This window comes from Podarcis vaucheri (genome assembly GCF_965113315.1).
Source record: "Podarcis vaucheri genome assembly, chromosome: 2".
Classification (NCBI taxonomy): domain Eukaryota; kingdom Metazoa; phylum Chordata; class Lepidosauria; order Squamata; family Lacertidae; genus Podarcis; species Podarcis vaucheri.
The window spans coordinates 57,033,508-57,045,600 of NC_138760.1; positions in this window are offsets into that span (position 1 = coordinate 57,033,508).

Consider the following 12,093-nt stretch of genomic DNA (forward strand, 5'->3'; position numbering starts at 1 on the left):
CGAGCGGTCCCCCCCCGTCATGTGTAATAACGACTCAAGACAACGTGCTATGGGATTAAATTGGCCACAACTTTATTAAATTTCAAATATGGGTAGACCTTGGCTCAGGCATTGGGCGTTCTCCCTCCCCAGTCCCCAGCTGGGGACCTAGGGAGCTTCAGGGTTATCCACTGTGTGGGGAGGGGATGGGCCGGCTCTGGAGAACATATGTTCAAGCAGAGATAGCTGCCCCCGTTACGCCGCCGCCGCAGGGGAGAGCAATGACGACCTTTCGGCATATGGTCAAAGCCTCCCTTCAGAAACCCCTTTAATGGGGAACCCTGGTATCGCCGCCACAAAGAGGAAGATGGACTAAAGGATTCCGCCCAAGGCCTGATATCGCCAAAGTTGTGACGTTTTGCTACGGGAAAGGCGAAACCTGCCAATGCAGGGAAATTCCTTTCCAGCCCTTTAACAGCGACCTTATCGTAGCAGCGCCCACATACCTGTGAAGAAAAGTTAACCTGCAAAAACTATGAAGAAAAGTTAACCTGCAAAGGAAGACATTAACTGAGGGTGGGTAGGATGGGAGAAGCTCTGGAGCCAAGTGAGGATTCCCAGGTAAGATCCTCCCTCTATTGTGTGGGCAGGTAATCCCTCCCCCTACCTGGCCTGGTCTCCTTGGCAACGCTTCCCCCAGGTGGGATTGGACAACTGACTGAGGTAGGCGGGGACCTCCAGGTATCCCACCTGAGGGAAGGCAAAGCCAAGCCTATGTTGATGGGGCTGCTCCAGATCCAGGGCTGTGCGCGTCCATGCAAAGGGCGTCCCCGTTTTAAGCGGGGAGTGGTCATTTCAATCCCATGGAGGCGTCTCTGAAAGGAAGGCAGAAGGAGGCCATTTCTGTTGAATTTATTCCAGAAGAACACTTTATGGGAGACAGCACAGAGAAATGGTGGAATTTGTGAGAATCACACACTGTCTTCCATTTGCGGAAGTCCCTGCTGGAGCAAAGAGCCTTTCATGAGTGGAAGAACACATTTGAGCACACTTCTGATTATGGAAAGTTAGAAGGTAGCTCCATTAATGATTTTGCAGGCAAAGGACAATAGATCGGAATAGGTGTCATGCTTAAGGTATGGAGGAGAAATATAGCTGCTTTGAAGAGTACAGTGAATCACCTGTGTGGAAACTAATCAGCCTGTTTGAATGTGGTTGTCATGGAAGCTAGTGTGGGAAATAATCTTTCTGAATCTGAATTTCTGTGTGAATCAACTTTTATAAAGGCTCCTTAGGGCAGAACTATGAGGGGAAGGACTGCAGCTCAGTGGCAAAGTGCAATGTGAAATTGGCCCCTCAAAAGACAAAGAGCAGGTGCCTTCAAGGAGGTGCAGAAGGCCTTTCCCTTATTGCAAAGCGGGGATGGGGAGCCTGTGGCTATTCAGACTCTGAATTTCAGAGGGTGCTGGGCTACATCAGCTGAACGTACCTCCCAAATAAAGATGCTTCAGATGTCAGCTAACTTATACCTGACTTATACCAACAAGTGTTCAGTTTCTCATATCCCAATGAAATCACATCCCAGACAAAAGAACATCATAAAGCATTCTTTGTTATTCTCTGTTTGAAATTCCTTTTAAAATGTAGAACAGTCAACCATAAGAGAATAGATTATCTTGTCAAAATCGATACAATATCCCAGTTACTTTACGAGTTGCTCAATGAAAGTATAATGTGAACACTTTCCAAAATGATAGTTCTGATTTGCAAGTAATACATGGATGACAATGTAAACGTGTGTTAGAAATGGAGTTTTGTAAGGTTTTCCCCTCCCTAACCCCACTGCAGAATAAATAGGTGGAGGAGGACTGCTTCTAATTTTCATTCTGCTTCATATTTTTATGGACTCCACTTCCCCAGCCACCAGCAGAAAGTCTCTGTGGCTCAGTGGTGTCTCTCTATCACATTATTAAAAGGGAACATTTTTCTATTTTCAGCAACACTTGGGATTCTATAAGTGCCACACTTTTGACTTTCATATTGAGTATTCATAATAACTTGACAAAAAGAAATTGAGACCGTGGAGGGACCCAGACCCTTGAAATAACTGATATTGCTGTCAGGGGCTGTTTCTGTGATAGGTCATGCCCATTTAAAATGTAGAATAATTGGGATCCCTTGACTCAAAGCAGCACTGGCTGAATTTCTCAGCATCTAATTTCTCTGCAACAGCAAACTGCCAGGACAGCCTGTTCTTCACTGGGTGGTCCTGGATAAATATTGCAGAATGATGGAACCTTTAACACATATCACAAACCACACACACCTCCCTCTTGCATTGTCATTATTTCCCCAAATAATAGAACCAAGCACATGCCTCATTACAGCAAGAGCTTTTTTGTCTCCAAGGTAAGTGAAGAATTCTAATTTGGCTTAGGGAGTTAGGAATGGTTGTACCCATCCCATTGCCAAGTGCCAAAGACATTGCATCTTCCTCCCTCCTCCTGGGAAATATTTATTTATTAGTTTCATAAGTTTTATATAACACTTATTAGAATAGAAGACCTAACAGTGGTTTACAATACACAACCCCCCAAAATAATTAAAAATACCAATAAATCAAGTGATGTTTTAAAGAGTAAAATACAACCAGCAATTATGAAACACCTATGCTTATTACTATCATGTATCAAGATGACAGGTTAAAGTTACATGCCTGGTTGAAATAAAGCAGTTTTTAGCAGGTTCCAAAAACAATTGCTTAGTATCATTGGTCAGGAACAAGAACTTTGTTGTCTCTTTTAAACTAGAACAGAACAGCAACAGGAAATTTCTGACCTTGTGCTTCCTAGTACCTAAACTACAGAATGGCACTATCCATGCAGCTGCCATGCAATGAAATGGTCAACTGGCAGGTGAACCCTATCTTCATTGAAGGCTTCCTGTCTATCTTCTCATATAGCATATTGTATGAATGTTGTAAAAAGGGGAAATCTGATTTATGACCCAACCTCATACCCTTTAATGCAATGCTACAAATGGAGCTTGGGCAGTAAATTTTGGGTGTAACATTCTTCCTTATCTTCATGGAATCACTTCTCTGGAGTGGGTGGTAGTGATGATTATAAATATAAATTTCATGTGGTGTTAATGTCTTCACCAAAGCATCACATACTCTTGCAATCACAGACACCATGTGGACAGTTTTGAACTGGTGTAGCAGATAAACCAGCCTACTTGACTTCTGGGGCATTAAAAATAAATTCAAGCCCCCCTTCAACGTGAAACTTAAATCTAAAATAGCAGCATATGCAAAAATGCAATATAGAGGAGTACATTGTCATTGGAGGCTCAGGTTACTAGGATCAGGTTCTGGGTGGTTTGCCAGCTCTGGCACCTTTTGGACAAAGATGACTTGGTCATTTAGTCTAGGCTAGGGTAACATTTAGTCTAGGCTAGGTATAACACTCTCTCTCTCTCTCTCTCTCTCTCTCTCTCTCTCTCTCTAACTGGTATAAAGAGAGAGAACTGTGTGAACTGATTTTGTATTTTTAAATTGCTGTTACTCATCCTGGGACCTTATTGATGAAGGGTGGGTAAGAAATCAAATCAAATCAAAACAAAACAAATCCATTCATTCATTCTTTCATTTCCCTCCTCTACTGAATGAGCCCAATCCTCCGTCTTTTCTGTAGCAAGCAGAACCTTGGAGGCAACGGATTTGTAATCCTCAAACATTTGCATTTAGAAAGGCAAAGAAGAGGCTGTACAAGACTGTTGCCAAGTACAGAGAGCAAACCCTGATGGGAGCCCTTAAAAAAAGAGAACTTGTTACAACTGAGCGGAACCTCAAGCAGTGAAGGCAAATGATAATAAGAAAGCAGATAACTCGGTCTACTCTCGTGGCTTCCTCTTTCCACTATTACTCAACTCTGTCAACAGTATGCAGAATGTAATTAACTGTAACAATTTGGCTGTGTTTATGAAAATAAATAAAAAACCAGGGAGCAGCTCAGATAGAGTAGACTGCTAATTGGTTCTGAGTTGCAGGGAATTGGTCTGGACAATGCAATGCAACCTGCATGAAAATGTAGGTCCTTCAGGGTTGGTGCTCACCCTCTGCCCTAAAACATCAAACTCTACTTCTTCTGCTTCACAAATGCAATCAGAAGGGAAATCTAAACCAACTTTTTTATGGTGGTGGTGTTTTTTAATTGATTTGTACTGATGTGTTGGGAAATCAGTCAAAGCAACTGACAAATGACCCCTTGGTTTGATATAGATTCAGCACAGAATCAAATTGATTACAGGCAGTTTCATATGTTTTGCTAGCAGTTTCTACCTAATTAGAAATCTTTAAAGCAGAAAAAACTCCTTTGTAGACTGTAGCCCTGTTCAAGTGTTATACCATGGGGTGTGGAAATGACATGAGAAGAGGGAAACCAGGGTCACACATGCACACAGCGCTGCCAACTTGCCCCTGCTATTGAGGGGCCTCAATTTACAACAGCATATTTTCCTGTTCTAGTACCAGCTGGGAGTCAGTGAATGATCTAAAAATTCAGTTTGAGTTCTCTTCAGTGCATTTCCTTAAAAAGCCCTAGATTCAGTGTGTACTAAAAAAGAGATCATTATAATAGAGATGAATTGCTCATGTGCTTCCCCTCAGAAGGAATGTCTTCATTTTCCTCACTAGCAGCCATTTTGCTTGCTTTTCAGGGAAACTCTCCCCCCCCCATTTTAAATGGAACAGCCACACAGGCATTGTCCCCTTTTTCGATGCTGAGATGTATAGAGAAACAAGAGACAAAAGGCTTAGGATATGTGGGGAGGGGCAGTGAGGGAAGCCCCCACTACTAAAGATTCGCTTTGCATTATTCGCTGTAAGAGATTTTCCTAGCAGGTGACTCTCCATGGAAACTTGAGTTTGCTAAGCTGACGGCTAGGCCTAGAAAATTGTGAGAGGAGGAGGAAACCTTCTCTCCAAGCTGCTGCTTGCATGATGACTGAGGTAAACAAATGTGCTACCTTCAGACAAAATCATTGCAACAGTCCTGCAAGTGTGTATATGGTAATTATATAGTGCTGAAACAATATGTCCCCGCTCCCTTAGCCATCCTGACATCCAGGGTGTGATGTTATGGGGGACTTTTCCAGACCCCTCAAGTGTCCTGAATTTACATAAGCTGCCATGGCCTCTGAACACATTCCAGGATGCCCCAATTTCCCCAGAATCTGGTCCAGGCTGCGCTGTGTTTACTTCCCAGGGCCACTCTAGGACTTGCGGCATCTCTGGTTGTTGTGGGCAGTGCTTTTTTCTGGGGGTACCCAAGTGTACACAGTACAGACACCTTTTTTCCTATGAGAAAATCACTGGTTCAAAATGTGGCACTTACTGTAACAACTTCATGGTGAGTACCAGCACCATTTTTTTTCTAGAAGAAAAGCACTGGTTGTAGGGATTAAATGAACCCTGAATGCCACCTAGAACTCACTGGATGAAATTATGGGATATAGTAGTAGTGGCAGTAATACCCTGTGCAGCTGAGTCTCCACCCCTGAGTTATTAATATACATTGTTAATTGAGAGCACACCTTTGAAATGATACTTCAAACAATGAATTGCCCTTGCTCAATTCCACTACTTGTTTATTGCATTGTTTCCTCTCTTCATTTCTCCTACTCCGCGATTAAAATGTAGCGTTTGTGGTGTCATATAAGCCAACAGGCTGCCCAGTGCTGCCATGTTCTTTTCTTGAACTTGACAGAACTTTCCGTTGCTTGTAGTAATTCTAAGAAGTGTCTGGAAAATGCATGAGCAGTCACTAAGGGTACAGAAGGAAGTGAGAAGTCAGACCAAGGAAGCAGTGAAATGAGAGTTGAGCCAGGACTGCAGTTGCATAGTGTTCTACCTATCCATTCTTATTTCTTTGTTTTGTGACATTGACTTTTTTTTGTTTTATTTGTGTGTTATTCCAAAACATGTCTTAGTGAATATTTATAAACCCCGTTCCACTGAAAGTATAATATAAAACAATATTATGTGCCATGAAGTGAAAAGCAGAAAATTAATTAGAAACAAAAAGTGTTGTTTAATAATGTAATAGAAAAACAAAGGTGACGCAAGTTACTAATTAACACGCTATTATGCATTTAGCTCTGTTGTATTTTCAGACATAGTCATGTTTATTCAAGTGAATTAATAGGGCCCCCAAATGAGCTGTGCACAGGGTTCCATGGACCATAAATCCATCACTGGGTCAGTCTAGAGATGGATCTGTGCCATGTCTTAAGATTGTTGCCTAAATAGATGACTGTGACATTTAGCCATTTAAGATATAAAAAGCTGTGACTGTCTTATTCCCTTAATGCAGAGTACATAATAGTAACCAACATGGCTGCAGTTATAAATCAGCAGCGAGAGAGGGGAGTGAGTGGTGAAATATCAAGATGAGGATGGAGTTCTAAAAGAGCTAAGAGTTCGTGAGACATGAAATGGCCCGTCTGAATGAGGGGCTTTTGGGTCACTTTACTGCTATTTTATTAGGACCTGGCAAGTTTCAGGAGTTGAAGATTAAAAGAGAACAGCTTCATGTAGCTGCCCAACGTTTCAGTGGAATGAGCAAAGCCAGTCGCTTAAGAAAAAGTCTGCACTGCAGTTCTGTTCTGTCTTCATTTCACACTCTGTAAAATTCTATTTCCACCAGAGCTGCCTTCACGAGTGTTTCTGCAATGAACACACAAGCAGGCATCATTCAAGATAACACCAAAAGGCAGTTTTCCAATGTCCCACGGCTTCAGAAAGCTTATTTTTGAATTCCATTACACACAGTCATTCCAGAATTCAAAACAAGTGATTCATTTCTAAAAGGCTCTGCATTCATAAGAAAAGCCAGGTTGGCAATAAATGCGCGTTGCAAATTTTGGACATTGTGTTTACTTCATTCATTTGTGCTCATGTGAGCCAGGCTCACCAGCTTAATAATTCAGCCACTAACAAGAAAGGTATATGATTGTCAAAGACCTTTTGAAGGATCATTGACCATACCCTTTCCAGATTCTCTCCTGGGTCTTCTTCTGACCAGTTAGAAAATTTCAGATTCTATCCACTCAACCATTTATTTGTTAATTATGTGCATTTAATTTTTCACATGAATAAGTTGCTTTTTTTCAGGTTTGCACAAGGCAACCTACAGAATTTGAGCATGATTATTAGCTTGTCTCCAAACATTCCTTCCATACATAAAATAGCGTTAATCATATTCACACAGAACAGGGGTTTCTTTCCTCCCTGCTGCACTTCCTGGGCCCCTCCCTTGTGCTCTACACCGTGGGCTCCTATGGGGTGGGGGTACCCTTGGAAATGGTGTGAGACATGATGCATAGGGGCTGCAGATGGAAAAGGCTCTCACCAGAAATCACCTCCTTCCCTAATTGGGTGGAAGGGTTCCAGGATTGCAAACACCTTGCAGTAAAAGACAGGTAATGAAAGTATCACGCAGTGAACAGGAGCTATCAAAAAGTGTAAAATTAAACAGTTCATGCAAATGCTAGCCAACATGGCAGGGGGTTGGACTCGATGGCCCTTGTGGTCTCTTCCAACTCTATCATTCTATGATTCTATGATTCTATGGTGACCCCAGAAATTGTTAGACTCCAGTTCCCATCAGCCCCAGGCAATATGGCCAGTGGTCAGGGATGATGGGAGTTGTATTTGGCTGTCACTTGTTTACTCTGTAACTAGGAAGCCAAAAACCAAAACAGGTGCAGCTTATTTTCACAAAAAATAAATGTTAATCTTTTGTTGCACACCAATACAAAAATGACAAGGGTGCAAACCAGTCAGAGTTAAATATTCCCAGATCTCATTTGTTTTCAGTGGAAGATGTCAGTGATGCTGAGCACACATTCCAGAGAATAAATTACGAGATAACAAGGCAAATGGCTCATGCTTGGGGCACTGAGGAGGTAGAAAGTGTGTCCGGGTTTGGGAGCAGATTTTCTAGTCCTGGAAAGAAAGGGGAAGAGTTGCTGAATCTCCAACAGGTTCCAACAGGGCTATACTTTCTGGGACCTTACTTGATAAGGTGATTTGTCTCCATTCATTCAATGGCATGGAGCCCCCACGAACAACAGGCATATAATGAGGGAGGTGCCGACTGTTACCTTAAGTACTCCAAGAACTCTCCAAGAACTCTAATTCAGGAGTGACTGCAAAGCTTTCTTGTCAAAATGGGAAGAGAGAAAAGGGCCATGCCTGCTCCTACTGAAACTCTTGGCGATATAGATGTCAAACACATTGGTGGCCAGCAACGATGTCCCAGGACATCTTGGCAGCTAGTGCACTGAAACTTCACCAGTATTTGGTATTGCATTGGCAGCCATGGGTAATGTAATTAGCCTCTTAACAGAAGGAAAGAAGACTGCTACTCCTCTCACCCACCCAGGGTGGACCTCCAGTCTAGGCCCATTTGCCCTCTGCAGGTGGTGAGTCCTACAGGAACTTGGCAAAAGGAGGAAAGCAATGAAAAGAAATGAGAGAACCAAGAAAATAGTTCTTGTTCTCTTTGATGTGCTGCATGCTGATGGATGTCACCCAGCTGCTAATCAAAAGCGATTTATAGGATATTAAAGAGCATTTGCACTGCTGCTAACTACAGGAGACTCCAAATGTGCTTGGGCTGTCTGTCTCCCTCAATTAAAGTCAATGGGAACCGTGTACATATTTCACTCCTAGCATGGCCAGCTGATGCAGAGGTTATGAGTGCTTTAGAAGGAAGCAGCCCATTACACTGAAAATGGGGCTGTTTCCTTGGCTCGAGAGAGGATGAAAAGAGGCAGTCAGGCTATGTTATTCTCATCCATTGAAAGGAAAAAGAAGCCTCTCCTAGCACTGATTCTGCCTTTGAGCCAGACAAAATTCCCTTTTTAAAAAAAGAGTTTCAATGAGGCCACAAGGTTGGTAGACAAGGACAAAAATGACATTTGAGTACTTTAATTGCCCTTAGTACACCACAACATCTTGGCTCCACCCTCTGAGCAGGGTAAGCATGTGGACAGTCTGTAGTCTTTTGCTCTTGCACTTGACAGATTCATGTTCATCACTGAAGTCCAAGCTTGAGACATTTAATATTCTCTGCAGCTGAGAACTTGGTGAGAGGTTCTCCCTGCATGCATAATGTTGATGGTATTCTAGTTGTTTCCAATAAGGATGTAATGCAAGTGCTCTCATTAATGGATAATGGGCATGGCACAGAGACAAACTCTTGCATGGTCAAGATACCCAGTGATGAAAATCAGCAGATGTCTTAGAATCATAGAACTGTAGAGTTGGAGTGGATCCCTCTTGACTGGGAGACAGCAAAATAAATCTCACTGGGAGGTAACTTTGCCATGACAACAACCCTGTGGGGTAGGTAAGGCTGAGAGTGAGTGACTATCCCAGTAAGCTTCATGTCTGATTTGAACCCTCATCTCCCAGATCGTAGTCTGGCACTCTATCCACTGCAACACACTGGCTCTCAGCTGAATGTTTCTAAAGTTCTTAGTATGCAAAGCAGTTTATTTCTTTGATAATGTTATGATGCTGCTTACATTAAAAGAAATCTCAAAGGGTTTTATAAGAATAAAATACTGTACAGATTAAAATAATTTAAAACAGGAATGCCAGCATCGTAAGTAAGAGTTCTAGTGGTCCAGAAAAGCCAAGCAAACAAGCATGCTTTTATTCAATGGCATAAGCACCCAATGGTTTGCGCCTCGCAATAACAGGGGGTGGGGAGGGTATTCCAGAGGGAAGGTGCTACAAAACAGCTTTTGTACTCGTGTTAGGCTGAGAGAACCATTACATGTCTTTCCAATTAATAACAGCCACTAGCTTACTCTGCAGGTGAGCCACAGGAACTAGGACAAGCTGTGCACCAAATTATGCACCTGCGTTTTAAACCAGTCCTAGTTTCTGAACAATCTTCAAGGGCTGCCCCACACAGAGTGCCTTGCAGCAGTCTAATCTGAGTATTACCAGGGCATGAATACATAGAGAATTCTGCCTGGGACACCTCTCATTCTACTAGCACTGCTGGTAATGGTGGCTTACCAAGGGTATGAGTGGCTGCTGCAAATATAATGGTCATGTAAGGGGGCTTTTCAAGAGACTGCCTTGGTTGAGTTTCTTCCCCACAGAGTTCATGGCTAAGTAGGAACCTAAACCCAGTCTTTGAAATTAATGCACTACGCTGGTTTCCAGTTATGATGTATTCGTATCACTATGCCGTTTAAGTGGTCTACAGTGGTTGGCCCAACTGGCACTGGGCAGCACTTCAATTTTCCCATGTTTGATAAAACATAATATGAAGAACAAGGTCCTGGTTTAATGAAATGGGCTTCTTTTCTGCCTGGCTCTCTGAAAACTGATTTAGCCTAATAATTGTGATTTGTAATGACTGCAGCTCCTCTGGGACAAAATATTCCACTTTGCAGAGGAATCATTTGGGCCTCACCACATTAAGTGATGCTTAGCCAAGTGTTAAATAAGTCTGTAAATCCGAGCTTTAGTCATTTCAGTACTTGATTGGTGTATGCTTGGTCTTGTGCTCATTGGGAAGTGCTGGGAACACCATTTGCTAAATGAGAAGATGGACGTAGATAGCTGTACAGTGGCTACGTACTGTAGATGTGTCCCCATTGGCCACTCTAACCACATAGCTTGCTGGTGATCTGTAGAGTCCATCCATGTAGAGAGCAGACTGTTGACAGGGGGGTCTAGCTTGGAAGCAGAGAACTTGTTTTGCATACAAAAGATTCCATGTTCAATTCCTAGATTATCCAGGTAGGACTGGGAAAGACTCCTTTCCCTGAAACAGTGAAAAGATATTGCCAGTTGCTGTGGATAATGCTGCGCTAGATGTACCAATGATCTCTGTGTTGGTATACAGCAAGACCATGTCATGGACTGGCTGGATGCAGAGGAGTGGTGGGAGGCGTTCCCAAGGAAAGAAGGCTCAGAAAAGGAGAAGAGAGAGCAGACTGGGAGGAGAAGGTGCCAGATGCTGAAGAGGTAACAGGGTTCAGTGAGCAGGAAGAGGCTGTGAAGAGAGCAGTCCAGGCTCAAGGGCAGAAGCAGAGGCTAGAGAGGAAGGGAGCCAAGAGGCAGAGATTAGGCAGACTGGTGAGGAAACCAGGCTGTCTCCCCCTCCTGCGACGGACAGCTCCCCTCCTCCCTGGTCTCCCAGCACCGAAGAGGTATGAAGTCAAGAGCTAAGGAAAACCTGGAGGCCAGATTGAAGATTGGGGCAGCTCAGAACTAAAGAATGCATAACTCATTGCTGAAGCAAGGCTCAACTGGAACAGAAAACCCTCTTATACACCTTCCTGCCCAGGAGTGTACAGAGTCAGTCCACAGTTTGAGAGAACTTCACTGAGAAGCTGCCACCTGCAGCACCATGGTTCCTCATGAGGGACAGCTTTTCACAGATCTCAGTTCTTAATAGCTTCGAGTAAAACGTATGCTTCATTTTACACTGAAAATAATCATTTTACAGTTTATCTAGTTCAGCTATCCCAAAGTTATTACTCTTTCCAATGTTCTCCACCTCTTGCTTTTTGCTATTATTTCTGTTGCTGGCATGTTTCTTTTTCTACCATGCTGTGCCGGAACTATGAGACAACACATGTATGGAAGTCAGCATAAGGCTGGCCAAAGTCAGGAGAAGGAGGAGATGAGGAGAGGAAAGGAGGCACACAGCACAGGTAAATTCACATTTTGCAACTTGTAATGCTCTGCATGTTTCTAACATCACAATAGGAAGTGACATTTTTCTCTCTTGACATACATATTTCATTGCTGAGGCAATGAAATGTTCATATAAGAATAAATGTTCTTCATGAAATATGTGTGCATTGTAATTATAATTGAGGTTTGTACATAGCTTAAGGCTGGTCCACACATGCACATTTATCACGGATGCCTTGCACATGAATCAAGCAGCACAGACGACTTGATACTGGTAGAACTTGTATGCCAACTGATGTCATCTTGGATGAAATTTTGTCCAGATTTCAGTAGGGTAAGTGTAAACATGAGCTACTTCCTGCCAATCATAGAAAGAGATATCA